General features: G+C 35.0%; 1 pseudogene; it reads right to left on the reverse strand.

The window, feature by feature from the left end:
• Nucleotides 1-273: 273 nt before the first annotated feature.
• LOC149842875 (lysine histidine transporter 1-like) lies at nt 274-15,024 on the reverse strand (annotated as a pseudogene).
• Nucleotides 15,025-16,213: the final 1,189 nt, after the last annotated feature.

Consider the following 16,213-nt stretch of genomic DNA (forward strand, 5'->3'; position numbering starts at 1 on the left):
TTTAAAATCCATCTGACCAACCAAAAGCATGCACAACAAAACATTAACCATAATACACGTGAGCCATAACCTCTATATATAATTTCACATGATGCAAGTGCACAACCGGGGGAAATAAAATTTCTGATGAATCCCATAGGTCTCATGTGAACAATAAAGGAACGGATCTTGATTAATGCAAACACTAATGATCTTCAATATACCGCAATAACATTCCTTTCTTCACAGAAAAGGCAGTTTCTTGGATAGAAAATTTCTTGAATCATCTTCCTTTCAAATATCTAACAATTTAGTCACCTGCTTTTGATCCTCAAACATGAAAGTTACAACTGTAACAGTTCCAAAAGCATTTGGAATCTAAGATGTGGCAATCATTAATCAAGCATGGAAATACAAATCAACAGAAGCACCCACCAAATCATATGGTGAATGGCAGGATTAGCACATTAGACAATTTTCACCTAATGGGCAAAAGAAATCTGCATACATACGAAACTTCTCGACGCATCAAATTAACACAATCCATGAAAGAAACCCCCCAAGTACAACTAAACCGAGCAGAACCACATAGAAAAAACATGCCCATTCAAAAAGAGATTGTGTGAAGATTAGTCAACGTCTTATAATCACAGTCCATCAATTAAGATAACACAATTCTTAAATTCACAGCTCACGAAAAACACAAATTAAAGGATTATGTCTCCATACATATGTAAATCTGTTAGTTTTTTTAATACCACAAGTCACCTTAAATCCGCTTGGCAAAAAGATGATGGTAGAAAATGACCAAGAAACCCTAAATCCGCTTAGCAAAAAGATGATGGCAGAAACAACCAAAGGTCGAAAGAACAACTGATGATCCCAATCATAATTTTCAGATCTAACGTTGTAAGTGAGGGAGAACAGAAAAAGGACGAAAACCCTTATTTCTTGAAGGAGGAGATTGGGTTTTCAATCCAAATCTCCACCACGAGAGAGACAGAGAGAATGCTGCGACTGTGAAAGCCGAAAGGGAGACGTACTTGATTTGGCTCCACCACAAGAGAGGCGTGCCTATTTCGGCTCCACCACGAGAGAGACATAGAGAATGCTGCAACTGTGAGAACCGAGAGGGAGAGATTGCTGTGAGAAAAAAAAAAACAGAAAGAGAGGGGTTCAAAAAAACTAAAATAGTAAAATCAACACTTAAAGGGTTGGGGGAAGTATGTTCAGGAACCCGACGATCGTCGGGCTCCCCCCGGCCCGTCGCCCCCCCTACCGAAAAAAAAAGAGGCAGGAGGGGCGCCCCTTTGCCGAAAAAAAATGCGGCAGGAGGGGTGACCCCCTGTCCGAAAAAAAAAGAGGCAGGGGGCCGACCTCCTGCCCGAATAAAAAAATGAGGCAAGGGGGGCGACCCCCTGCCGAAAAAAAAAGAGGCAGGGGGGCGACCCCCCCTACCAGAAATAAAAAATGAGACAGGGGGGGCGACCCCTTGCCAAAAAGAAAAATGAGGCAGGCGCCCCCCCTGCCAGAAAAAAAGAACGAGGCAGGGGGGGCGACCCCCTGCCGAAAAAAAATTGACCCACTTACTTGGGAGACGTCGGGCGACGGGCGGGGGGCAACTGGTGGCGGAACGGGGGGCGATGGGCCAAAAGAGGGACGGGCGGCGGACTGAGGAGCGACGGGCGGCAGGCCGAGGAGTGCGTCGGGCGGGAGAGACGAAACAAGAAAGAGAAAAAAGGGTTCTGATTAGGGATTTATGGGAAACTTAGCGACAGATTTGGCGATGGCCTACTTCCGTCACAACTCTGTCACAAATTTACATGACCAGTTAATGACGAAATATTTTCCTCACTAACATCGTCGCTACATAGAGACAAAAAAACCTTTGTCGCCAAATCTGTCGCTAAATGTTGCGGGTATTGTGACAAAAACCTGACGTCGCTAAGCCATCGCTAATTAGCGACGAAAGTTTTTCTGTCGCTATTTTCGTAAATATTATGGATTTTAGCGACGGATTTGTTTCTCTCGTTAATCCGCAGCAAAGTTGCGACAAAAAAAATCTGTCACAAAATTTCGTCGCTAATGGCCATTTTTCTTGTAGTGTGAACTGGGTTCGGTTGGTCTGAACCGAATTCAGCTGGAACCTGCTAGACTGAGTGACTCGGACCAACCGTGGTTCAAGGGTGTGCTGATTATCTTAGGTCAGACTGGACTGAACAACTGCATCTTGGCTATACTATGAGGAAAATCAGAATTAAGAAAAAAGGAAAGAAAATGAAAATAAAAAAACAATTATTGTTTTTTTTATAAAATTGCATTTATGGTATACAAAGGATTTCATTTCGAAAGCATACAAGATTTAAAAATTGTATCAATATGAAGCTCACACACACTTTAGGAACAAAGTGTTCAAAAGGTGATACAACCACGAAGAAAAGGAAAGAGTTTGTATTTAATACTCGATTAGGCTCGAGTAAATCAATATAGCATGATTCAAGAGTTAAACGCTTATGAGTACACAATGTGTTGCCTTAGAGAGATTACACATGTCTATACTTAGACTCTAGTCAATATAATTCAAAAGAATTCACAAGTCTATCTGTATGCAAGCGGCATGACCAAAACTCTACAATGCTTATGACAAAAGCTAGGCGACAATGCAATAAAAATACTTATGAGATCTGTCAAACATCATATACATATGCTCATAAATAAGACAAACACACATCGACTTGATTTCTACATGTGAATGTCTATGCATAGGCCGAGTGCCATATATATATATATATATATATATATATATATATATATATATATATATATATATATATATATATATATATATATAGCACTTGTGTGATATATTCCGTACAAAATGAAAGATTAGGCCAAGAAGAAAATTTATATGACAAATGCACGCATAAATAGCATATGTTGCATAAAGGCTAGTGATTTCGATGTTCATGTTTTATATGAATTGTCTCTAAATGACTATGATGCATACATGAAATGATCTATTTGCATCTAAACTATTATATGAACATCTCTTGACTTATGTGTATAATGAACTAACTGCGAAAAAGCATTAGTGCTCTAATGAGAGCTTGGGTGGGCTGCGACCCAACACCGTGAGAGGAAGTCATACTTCATGTACTAACTAGCACACATTAAATATTAGATATATGCCTTCATTAGCAATGTGCTTGTTTAAGAAGCACCTGGTTTTTGCTGGCCATAGACCTTGTCATGACATATTGCCCTGCGGGGACTATGGGGATATTGAGCCTTAACACCTTGTATGACACAAGAGCATGGATACAAAAATTACTTATAATGAAGATGGAGCCACCCACATCACCCATTCACAAATTGGTTCACCTAAGAGGGGGTGGACGATACAACCTCGAGTGACAATTTTTGGATATAGATTTAAACTACATGTCATACCGACTTAAAAAATGAGGAGCTCGATGCCCTCAGACCTTCATCACTCGAAGTCAGGGAGGTCCAGGTTACCAGACAAAGGGTAGACCTTAGTTGCTGTAATGATAGGGATTGCAATCCAAATATACCCATGCACCGATCATCTCTTGGTCCTTTGGAAGCCGCGGCATGGGTTGAGATCCGATCAATAGGTACTATGATAAATATATAATTTGCATAATGAACATCGTAGTATACTCTAGTTGACACGATGGCAGATTTTCTCTACTTACTCAGAGAAGTAAGTCTATCGAAACTTAATACTAACCCTGCAAACTCACTCACATAGTTAGTTGCAATTTATTTGAAATTATGAGCCTGTTGTTATTTCTAAGATTATGCTCTTATGATTCTTATTGATATCTCATTATTATGATCATGCTATTCATGTTGTTATCAAGGTTCTGAACATGTCTTTACATTTCTGATATTATGATCATGCTAATCATACTGATATTGTATAACTAAAATCGTGATAGATGCTTTTGATTACTTACCATAATGCATAATGCTTAAGTTCACTTACCGGCTCGCGAGAGTTTTGACCCCATTTCATGGGGAGCAGGCGACAGACAATGATGTGGTGCGAGTGCTCAATGCTCGGTGAGGCCCTGATCCAACCTTCCCTAACTATGTTCCCGATCTTGGAACCAGTTGTTAGACATCTCATTTTCATGAGATATTTTATTAAACCTTTGAAGTTGTATAAACTTTGATCTATTTGTAGTGCATGAAATGATATTTAATTCTTTTGATTATGTGATGGATTTCTATTTCAAGTACAAAACTCATTTTTGTAACCCGTCAAAATTGTCCGTTCTTTCAAAACATAAATTATTTCAGTTATGCTATTTCAAAAAAAAATGAGGTCAAAATTCTATGTTTTTAAGTTAAAAATTTTGGGGTGTTACAACAATCCTCAAGTGGTCCTGATGTTGCTCTTCATTTTCAGAATACACCAAAATGTCATCAATACAGACAATCACAAATAAGTTTGGATATGACAAAAATATTTGATTTATTAAATTCATAAATGTTGTCGGTGCATTAGTGAGTCTGAAAAGCATCACTATAAAGTCATAATGCCCATATCTCATCTGAAAAGTTGTCTTTGAAATGTCATCATTCTTGATCCTGTGTTAATGATACCTAGATCTAAGGTCAATCTTTGAAAACACCTTAGTCTTTTGCAACAGATCAAATAGATCTTTGATAAGAAGTAAATGATACTTGTTCTTAATGGTGACTTGGTTGAGTATCCTGTAATTGATGTACAACCTCATTGAACCATCCTTCTTCATAAATAATATTGATGCTTCCTAAGGTGACACTCGATCGAATAAATATCTGCTCCAACATCTCTTACAATTGTTTCTTTAGATTCTTGAGATCTGTCAGTGCCATACAATAGGGTGCTTGAAAATTAGAGAAGTTTCAGGTATCAATTTAATACCAAACTCCACTTTACAGTGTGGGGGGAGTCCTGGTAGATCGCTTGACAATACATCTGAAAACCCACATACTATCTCATGGTGGTCTGTGTGATAACTGAAACGTTGGAGGCGGGACCACCAACTCTTTTGCTTGCAAGAGAGAGTTTTTCCCATCAAGCATCATGAGCAAAAGGCTTTGCTTGTTGGCCAAGCCGTTGATGCTACGAAAGATGACCAGCTCCTCCATCGACCTTGAGCTGGACATGAACCAAACAATGTTGTGGTCATTCTTTTCCAGCGTAACCAGCAACGACCTCATTGTGATTGTATCAGGATTCAAGAACCTGCAAATGCTCAGAATGGCAGTTCTAAAGTTGAGGGTGTTGTTTATAAACTCTGGTATGAATATTAATACAATTCATGCTGATAGTCATAGACATCGTGTTTTAGATTAGGGATGAAAATCGCTTCTGGATGTAGGTGATCTGCAAGCTAAAGACAAAAGGGACTTTCTGGTTGATGACTAGATTCCCACATGTTGCATGATATTCCCCATGCTGAACGAGTTTATAGTTCTCTAGGTTGAATCTATTTATAAGGACCCTATTAATGTGGATGGTTTTGTATCTAAACTTCTATAAAAAATGTTGGTTGTTGGTTGAAACTTAGCGATACAATTAGTGCACCTCATATTTTTAGAATATATGAGTAACAAGCAACACCTTAAAAAATTTGATTACTTGGTTTCCCAAGTGCCAAATCAGCTTGAATTTATGGCTCAACTACTTGAGATAAATCATTGTGCTAACCACTCAATTTTACTAATGTATACTCATGGTTCAATCTCAACCCTTCACTTTTGCCAACTGCAACCGAGGTGCACTCAGAAACTCTCATGGATGCTTGTTAAAAGGAGTCATTACCTACTGCTATGCATAGTAAAGTTGGGTGGCGCCTTACTATAATACAACCAGTTGAAGGCGAACCACTTCAATTTGAATTTAGTTGTACCCCAATTGCAGTTGCAAGACTTCATCACAAAAAACTCTATTATAGCAAGTTAACATACCTGCAGCCAGTTTGAGCCATACATCATCGCAATGGGAAGACATAATAAATTAATGTGCATTGCAATCACAATTCGAAGCACATAAATTCAACAAATGGTTTATTAGTATCATCACACTGCTGTCAACTCAAGTTTCAGAAAGAAAAGCTTGGGGCTTGACAAACTCTGGCATATGGCATGATGCACAATGGGGTTGAAATTGGTGAAGAGTGGACAGTTCGACCTTGTTGTCACTCTACCACTAAGGCGAGCTTGCATCAAAGGTTGAGCTTGTATCTCAATAAAAACCCATCGACTTCTTGCCAACAAGTTTTGAATCTACCTCTGATAGGAAGCAACTCATAGTGTTTGGATCAAAACCATTCATTATTTTTCATCTAAGAAGAAACCAAGAACAGATCCACCACCGACGAAGACAGTATGCTGAAAACTATGAAGGGATGCACCAACCTTAGTGATCAACTACCCTCATCGAAAGCATACTCTCAGAATTTTTCCTAAGGGACTAGGCAATTCTCAAGGGAGGGGATGATGCAAATCCAATTATTGCAAACCCTCAGAATCATCCATCCAAATTTGAATTTTTTTGTGGTGTTGTTTGGTTGCACTGATTTTTTCTACCAAACTTTGATGAAAACCTACTCTGTTTACCCGAGCTTGACCTTTGTCCTATCCCTTGACCTAACTCAAGCCTACCTAACCCAAAATTCCTAAACCAGGCCGAGGAATGCATCATAAAAACTATAAATAGATGGGATTTGATCTCGATCCAAAATAAATATCCAATTGAAAATGAGATCCAAATATGGATCCAAGAAAAGCTGCTTCAACGAATTTGAAACTGATCCAATTATAAACGAATGCCTCATTTAAAGGTCCATGTGAAGAATAAGGTATTAGATTGGATAGTAACACTACACGAAAAAGTGTTTTTACTGGCGCACTTCCGAGCTGCACAAATAAAACTCATTTTTTACTGGCGCAAAGTGTTTTACGGTCATTTCATTGGTGCGTCATTCTATCTGCGCCAGTGAAAACATCAAATATAATATTTTACTGGCGTGTCATTCATTTGCGCCAGTAACGCTCTTTTCTTAATATGACGGTAAGTCCCCCTTTCTCCCTCCATTTTTTTTGTTAGTTCCCTCGATTCTTCCCCTTCTCCCTCACGCCAGTGAAAATATCAAATATCCATTTTTTTCCTCCTCTCTCTCTCTCCTCTGAGTTCGGTTAACCCTCCGAGCTCGGCCAACCCTCTGCACATCCTCTTCTTAAGAAGCACGGACACGTTTTGCTCAAGGCTGTCAAAAAGTCGACAAGGTCATTATTCACCGATCTGATCTCTCTTTTCTCCCTCCTTCCCTCTCTCAGCTGCAGAACGTCCATACATTTGATGCAGTTTGGTTCAATTGAGTGGGGGTTTTGCTAGTTTATGATTTTAGATGATTTATAAATGAAGAATCATTCAAATAGAAGGTATACTCGATTTTATACAGATTTTTTTCTAATTTTCTGAATAGCGACATGAATGGTGTCCAGATTGCTAAAAACTGTTGATTCTGATATAGACGAATTGCTTGTTTTGTACTAGCAAATAAGAAAAATGATTTTTCTGTACAAATTAAAAAAAACATTCAAGCATCAATAATGTGATATGCAGCTTTTAGATGCCACCAAACCATTGTAGCTGTAAACCTTTTTTTCTATGTTTCTTTCTTGGAATTCATTATTGAGCAATATTTCTTTATTCTAAATTCTCCAGCTTTGTTTATCACTTGCCCTAGGAAAAGCTTCAAGAAAAATCTCAACTAGTGACAATACTTGTTCCACAAGGGAAAGCTAGCATCCAGATGTCCACTCGTCTAGAGTAGATATCTTGTAAACTTGACTGTATGACATTTTCCAAGCAAAAGCTTCAGTTCCTAGGGTCTTCCCTGAGAATATTTCTGAGCCTCAGTGGTCTGCCCTTATAAAACATTTTGATTCTCGTCAGTTAAAGGTATGGTTGTTAAATCTCTGCAAAAACAAGTTAAAATTTATAATTAATGTATTTATAGTTATTTATGAAATTTATTTTGCTATGGAAGATGCAAAGTACAATGAATAGTATCGAACGTGCTTAACAAAAAGTTTTGCATACTACTGGTACAAAAAGTTTTGCACGAGAAAAGGTAATTATAATATCATTAACTTCATCATTATTTTACCTGTAAGATTGACTTTATGTTATTATGCTATCATAATTAACTTCTTCTCACATTTGTGTAGAGAAGATGGAGTTGAGCCTTCACAAGCTGGATTCTTCATTATGACTCTAATGTTTGAAACAAGTGCAGCAATTGTAAGTGGTTAATGATTACACATTTATTTTATTTTTGTTTAACATTTCCATGAATTTAAATGTGTATTATTTTTGTAGGATAAAATAAATGTCATGATATCTCAACTGCCTGAGGGATCTTCAGATTGCCCCATCTCGAAATGATTTCCTTTCTCTAGCTATTGGAGATGATATATATAGGCGAGTTCGTACTTATGACATGGGTGTTAAGGCTTTTGAGTTCTTTGGACCAAGAGAATGCATAATACAAAAAAGAGATACGTGAGTTGAAAGAAAGAATAAATGTGTTGGAATACCAGGTAGGCAAAGTACATGCACTGGAATCTCAAGTTGAAGAATTCATGCAGTTCATAAGGACCAGCCAGGCATTGCATTCACACCAATCATAGATCATTTTTAATTTTATTTTAATATTATGTCTATATGAAAAGTTAATTTATTAATTAGCTCATGGAGTTTGACGAGATGTTGAAGATGGCTATGTGTAGCATAATGGAGTCTGAGGAGATAATTTAAAACTTTTTGGATTAATGTATTTTGGATAGATGAAACTTGTTCTTTTTTTGTTTTTGTTTTTTTTGTAGCCAAACTTTCATAGATTTTGTTGTGTATGTTAAAAATTATATACTATGTAGTGTCTTTGATTATCATAGATTTTTCAAAATTTGTTTTATAATTAGGTATATTTTGTAATATAGTTATGTCAAAAAGCTGGTCTCTATAGAACTTGCTTGAGCAAACATAATGCGACTTGTCTTCTGTCACTAGAGGTCTTTCTCTGCTGCATATTTCCAGTTTATTTATCTGATTATGTTACTGGTTGATGAGTTATATTTTTTATTGTTTTTAGGTCCCTCTAAATACTTGTTTAGTTTATCCGTTGAAATTCTGATTAGCTGAATGTGAGTTCTTTTGCACACAACCGACTTAAAAGCCTCAAAGATTCTTCACCAATGCCACTTCTTAATTCTTCATTGTTTGTACCATTTTCAAAGTTCTAATGTATTTACCCTTAATCTTTAGTTCTCTTAAAAGCATTGCCGTAGTTTCACAGATTTTGGTGGCAAGTTCTCAATGTTTTCATCCCCGTGGTCACTGCATGCGTGGCTGCAGGTAATGATGCTTACAGTAAAATGAGTATGGACTTTGAAGTACTATGGTAACAAAATGTTGGTCATTGCACATTCTTTAAAAAGAAATCTTCTTCGTTCTATTCTCTTGCTTATGGTCATGTTGAGTTTCTGTTTCGTCAATCCTGTCTGTTGATTTTGGTTTTTATGGTCCTCATTATGACGTTGGGTGCATATAGTGTTCCTGGTAAGATAGTGATCTGGTAGAGGCCTATTTATACATTATATTGTTGGCTGGGAGCAAGACATTCACTTTATAAGTTGTTGTTTTTGTTCAGGGTTGGGTAAGTTTATTGCACAAAATTTGCAAGAGAAACGGTTCAGGTGGCTCCATGCAGCAGAGTTGACTTGTGATCTTGTTTCTCAAGATCCAAAGGTATAGATTCCTGAATGCACCAACTTATTAGATAAAGGATGGTCAAATATATCTCATCTTTTGGCAGTACAGGTTTACATGCATGTCATGTATGATTTCAAGTTCATGCATATGTTGGTATATATGACTTTGTTTTACTATGACTTTGATTCCTAGCGATACAATGCAGGTTCATTACTTGGTAAGAATAAATTATTGTGAAATCCTGTATGCTTAATTATCATTGTTGTGATCATGCTCCTAGTGTGTTTATATGTTATAACATGCTATGTTTTGTCTATACTGAGAAAGATGTATGTTTTATGTATTTGTATTTTTTTAAAGCTAGAGGGTGATGATGGGAGGCTCGGGGTGACACCAAGAGAGTCACACTTCTTTTAGGTTGTTGGGAGAACTTGATATATTTTACGATTTAATTATTTCATTAAGTCCTGTAAATTCTTATTATTGGGAGACTAGTATTTGATTTATTTTAATACAAATGATGGTTCAATTCAATTATTTCTAGTCTTACATGTGTGAGTTAGAAATTGTAACTTGCCTAAAGCTTGAACCGTGCTTAAAAAGAGTTTTCGTTGTTTTCTTGAAAATTATATAAAAAAAATCCAAAAAAAATCGGTTTAAAAAATTGAGGCATTATAGTCTTTCTCTAAAAGTATGTTGGGTAAGTTCATGATATCTATTGAACTAACAAAACAAATGTCAACAAAAATCATTTCAATGACCTTAATTTTAATAAAAAAAATCAACAAAAATGATCTTAGTTTTAAGGAAACAATTGTTAACCCATTAAGAGGGTCATCCAAGCTACATCATGTGGATGAACCACAACATTTTATAACCAGAAAATATAAATGGAAAATGATCACAGTATACAACAAGAATGATGTGTTTCCTAAAATGTCTTACAATTTTCAAAATCCGCTCGATGTCTAAATTTACAAATTTTTGGCTTTAAAATAACTTTTATAGTTGTGAATGTCCCCAAAATGTAAGAACTTACTTTTAGTAAATACTCTCATAATTATGAATGTAATCACATATATGTGAACCTTTGTGAACAAAAGGTTGCATATTCTCATATTTAGAAGAAAAATCACATATTTGGAAGAAAAATCACATCACATATTTAGGTGAAAAAGCACCTAAAGTTTGAGAATTAATAAAAAATACACCAAACTTTTGGAAAATTTTAAAAAGACATGTAAAATTTTGCACCATTAATAAAAAACAAACTTCCATCAATTTAACCTAGCTTATCACTAACCCAAGGTGAGTTAAGAGAGTTATTTTATTAGTTAACTCTTAAAAAACTCCGCTATTTTTTTAGGTGCATTTTTTGAAAATATAATGTTGATGGTAAAATCATAATTTTAGATCACATTTAATAGCAAACTTGAAGGTAGTAAACTCCTGGGCTTTTTTAATTAACCACAATAGTTTTTAGGAGCATTTTTAAAATTTTCCAAAACGTATGTGCCTTTTTAATTAATGCTCAAATTTTAGGTGCCTTTTCTAAATTTTCCCTCTAAATGAAAACCCAGAGTCCTTGTTGCACTATATTGTTAAGGTTAGGCATGTTAACTGATGCGATCAACCAACATGATTTCTCAAAATAAATCAAGATTTTATCAGCTATATCATTTCTAAATAACCAATTCATAACCAATTAATGCAACTGGGAAATAACAAAGTGTGACTATGATGTAAGCAAAGATTATACTCTTCCACATGAGCTTCTTTGATGGATTCTTAGGCGTAGAAGGGATCGATGCCTTAATCTCGAGTACAACATTGTGCCTAGCTTATGCAAAGGAAACATTCCAAAGTGCACTCAAAACATTCAAAATAGTCCCTAATGTTATTCAAGCCTTTAAACTATCTTCAACGTGCGCTTGTTTTTTCTTATGAATGAAGGCTCCCTAAGAAATTGTGCAGTAACTACTATAAAATGAAAATGGTAAAAGACAAAAGAAAAATAAAACCAAAGTTGCAACTCAAAAGAGAAACATGCACTTTCAAGGTAATAAGTATGGAACATGACCAAGTTCATGAACTCCAGTGTTTGTGCTATTAGATTTTGAAAACATGTAAGAAGATATATGTATTGAAAATAAAGCAAAACAAATTGGTAAATTGAAATGTTGATACTAGTAGAAAAAATATTCAACATTAGATATATTTCAAGTTCATGAACTTGATCATGCTTCATGAGATGTCCAAACCCATGTTCAACATTCGAAGAACGTGAAGAAGTTAAGACTTAAGAAAATTAACAGGTAAACCTTAGAGACATGACCGCAACAACCAAGAAGATTTCATATATTAAATTTAAATTGGGCAATTTGTACATATTGTACCAACGAATTTCTGCAATAATTTCCCATCAATGACCATGTACATAATGTTTGTGCCAACTCTTGCAATGAGTTTTTTGCCCCAACAATATACAAGCCTAGTTTTTTCCTAAAAGCATTATGCAGCAGTTCATGACCATCTCATGCATCTCAACCATTGTCCAAAGAGTGTAGAGGGTGATGACCCAAGATAGCACTAGCACTTCAATGCTAGGGCCTCTGGAAATAAAACCGCTACGAAAACAAATGTCAAGAAAACATCATTTCAACGACTTTAATTTTAATAAAAAAAATCAAGAAGAAAAACTTTGAATGATCTTAATTTTAAGGAAACAACAACTCTTAACACATTAAGTGGGTCATCCAAGCTATATCCTATGAGTGAACCACAACATTTTATAACTAGAAAATATAAACGGAAAATGATCATAGTATACAACAAAAATGATGTGTTTCCCAAAATGTCTTACAATTTTTAAAATTTGTCCGTTGTCAAAATTCACAAATTTTCTGCTTTAAAATAACATTTCTAGTTGTGAATGTCTCTAAAATGTAAGAACCTTCTTTTAATAAATACTCTCACATTTACAAACGCCATCACACATATGCGACCCTCTATGAAAAAATGTCGCATATTTTCATATTTAAGAGGAAATTCACATATTTGGAAGAAATTTCACATATTTAGGTGAAAATTCACATATTTAGGTTAAAAAAGCACCTAAAGTTTGGGAATTAATAAAAAACACACCAAAGTTTTGGAAAACTTTAAAAAGACACCTAAATTTTTGCACCGATAATAAAAAACAAACTTCCATCAATTTCTCCTAGCTGGTCACTAACCCAAGGTGAGTTAAGAGAGTTATTTTACTAGTTAACCCTTAAAAATTTCCTTCCCTATTTTTTAGGTGCATTTTTTGAAAATATAATGTCGAAGGTAAAATGGTAAATTTAGATCACATTTAATAGCAAACTCAACGGTGGTAAACTCATGAGCCTTTTTAATTAGCCACTATATATTTTAGGTGTATTTAATAGAAATGTGCTATCATCCCTTATTTAGTTAAATATACTGACTTACCCAATTTGTAGTCCAAGATAAGTTAAATCTTATGAGCTTGCAAATGACAATCCACATGATGTAGGGCAGCTAAAAAAAGGCCAAAACATTTATCTTAGGAAAATCACGCTTACATAAATTGAAAAAAGAAATAAATCTTTTTATATTCACAAAATATGTACTTGGACCAAATGCAAATCCTCTGAAGAAACCAAGCAACCCTCCAAAGAAAAGAAAGGCCATAGCAACAAAATATGTGAATGCTACATACAGAAAGGACAATAACCAATTGAATAAACAAGAACTATCAAGACTCCTCAATCAAGCAACCATGCGACAAAAGCACTCTTACCAACATATAAACAGTGTGCAATTAAGTGATTTAAAATACTAGGCCTAAAGTGAAGCATCTACACCAACACTAACTCTATCATATCAAATACTGATATTGTATATATGTACTTCCAAAACAAAGCAAAAAATTGATTCAGATTCTTCATGAAATCATGACAAATAGTATTACTGATAACAAAATTTTCATAGAGAAGAGAAAGATGATCACCTGATAACTTCTAATGACATGAATGACCACAAACATGTTAGCTGAGGCAATCAACCAACGCGATTTCTCCAAAGAAATCAAGATGTTATAACAATATAATTTTCAAATGCCCAATAACTAATTAATGCAACAGGGAAATAACAAAGCATGACTATGATGTAAGCAAAGATTATACCCTTCCACATGGGCTTCTTTGATAGATTCTTAGGCATAGAAGGGATCAATGCCTTAATCTAGAGTACAACATTGTGCCCAACATAAGCAAAGGAAACATCCCTAAGTACACTCAAAATGTTGAAAACAGTCCCTGATGTTGTTAAAGCCTTTAGACCATATTCTATGTATGCTTGTTTTCCCTTATTGACAGAGGCTCCCCAAGCAATTATAGAGTAACTACTATAAAATGAAAAAGGTAAAAGGCAAAAGGAAAATAAAATCAAAGTTGCAAATCAAAAGAGAAACATGCACTTACAAGGCAATAAATATGGAACATCACCAAGTTCGTGAACTCTAGTGTTTGTGCTACTAGATTTTAATAACATATAAGAAGATATATTTATTTGACATAAAGCAAAACAAATTGGTAAATTGAAATGTTGATACTAGTAAAAACAATATTCAACATTAGATATATTCCAAGTTCATGAACTTGATCATGCTTCATGAGACGTCCAAACCCATGCTCGACAATCGAAGAACATGAAGAAGTTAAGAATTAAGAAAATTAATGGGTAAACCTTAGAGACATGACTGCAACAACCAAGGAGATTTCAGATATTGAATTGAAATTGAGCAATTGAGAGAGGAGGAGTTGCACAAATGCAAACATCATAATGAAATAAGTGAGTAGTATGTGTTTGCAATACCAACGAATTTATGCAGTGATTCCCCACCAATGACCATGTACATAATGTTTGTGTTAATTTCTATAATGAATTATTGTGGCACGGCAATGTAAAAGCCTAGTCTTTCCCTAAAAGCATGATGGCAAAGTTCATGATATTTGTTGAACCATTTTCCAGGCACCATGTCATGCATCTCAACTACTTTCCATAGATTGTAGAGGGTGATGATCCAAGGCAACACTAGCAGTACAATATCAGGGCCTCTGCAAATACATCAACTACCAAAACAAATGTTAACAAAAAATCATTTCAATAACCTTAATTTTAAGAAAACAAAAATCAATAAGAAAAATAACAGTTTGTGTTTATGATGACTCTGACCGCATAGTTGTTCGTACTGAAGTGACGACTCTATATATAGAAGATGACTTTTGTGACTTTCTTACTTGACGTGGGTGGGATGGTTTGAGAGAGTTTGCTTGTTTCAGAACTATTGATACACTTGATGAGCTTCGTCCTGGTTCCATGTATAAGGGTGTGAGATTATTGATTGAGTAGAGATCTATTGCAGCATGATTGGGATGTTGAAATGTGAAGGTGATGCGATCAATTGGAAGTATTCTCATGCTATTTGCACATCACTATATAATATCTTATTCTTATTTCCACATTTTGAGTTTGAAATGTGCTTCACTTGATGATGTTATCGGTGAGAATGGCTTATTTCCAGCATGAATACTTCGAAATGATCTTAATTTTAAGGAAACAACCATTGTTAACCCATTAAGTGGGTCATCCAAGCTACATCCTGTGGGTGAACCACAATCTTTTATAACCAAGAAATATAAATAGAAAATGCTCGTAGTATACGACAAAAATGATGTATTTCCCAAAATGTCTTACAATTTTCAACATTTGTTTGATGTTCAAATTTATAAATTTTTGGATTTAAAATAACCTTTATAGTTGTGAATGTCCCCAAAATGTCAGAACCTTCATTTAGTAAATACTCTCACATTTACAAATATCATCACACATTTGCAAACCTCTTTGAAAAAAAGGTCGCATGTTCTCATATTTGGAAGAAATTTCACATATTTAGATGAAAAAAACACCTAAAGTTTGGGAATTAATAAAATACACACCCGTGTTTTGGAAAATTTAAAAAAAAACACCTAAATTTTTGCACCATTAATAAAAAACAAACTTCTATCAATTTAACCTAGCTTATCAGTAACTCAAGGTGAGTCAAGAGAGTTATTTTACTAGTTAACCCTTAAAAACTACTTGATTTTTTAGGTGCATTTTTTTAAAATATGATGTTGAAGGTAAAATGGGAATTTCAGATCACATTTAACAACAAACTTGACGTTAGTAAACTCTAGGGCCTTTTTAATTAACCACTATATTTTTTAGGTGCATTTTTAAAATCTTGCAAAACTTATGCGCCTTTTTTATTAATGCCTAAACATTAGGTGCCTTTTCTAAAATTTCCCTCTAAATAAAAACCTATAGTCCTCATTGCACTATATTGTTCAGGTTGGGCATGTGAATGAGAAAATGGAAACCATCTAC

This window comes from Nuphar pumila, chromosome 3 (genome assembly GCF_984573655.1).
Source record: "Nuphar pumila chromosome 3, dmNupPumi1.hap1.1, whole genome shotgun sequence".
Classification (NCBI taxonomy): Eukaryota; Viridiplantae; Streptophyta; class Magnoliopsida; order Nymphaeales; family Nymphaeaceae; genus Nuphar; species Nuphar pumila.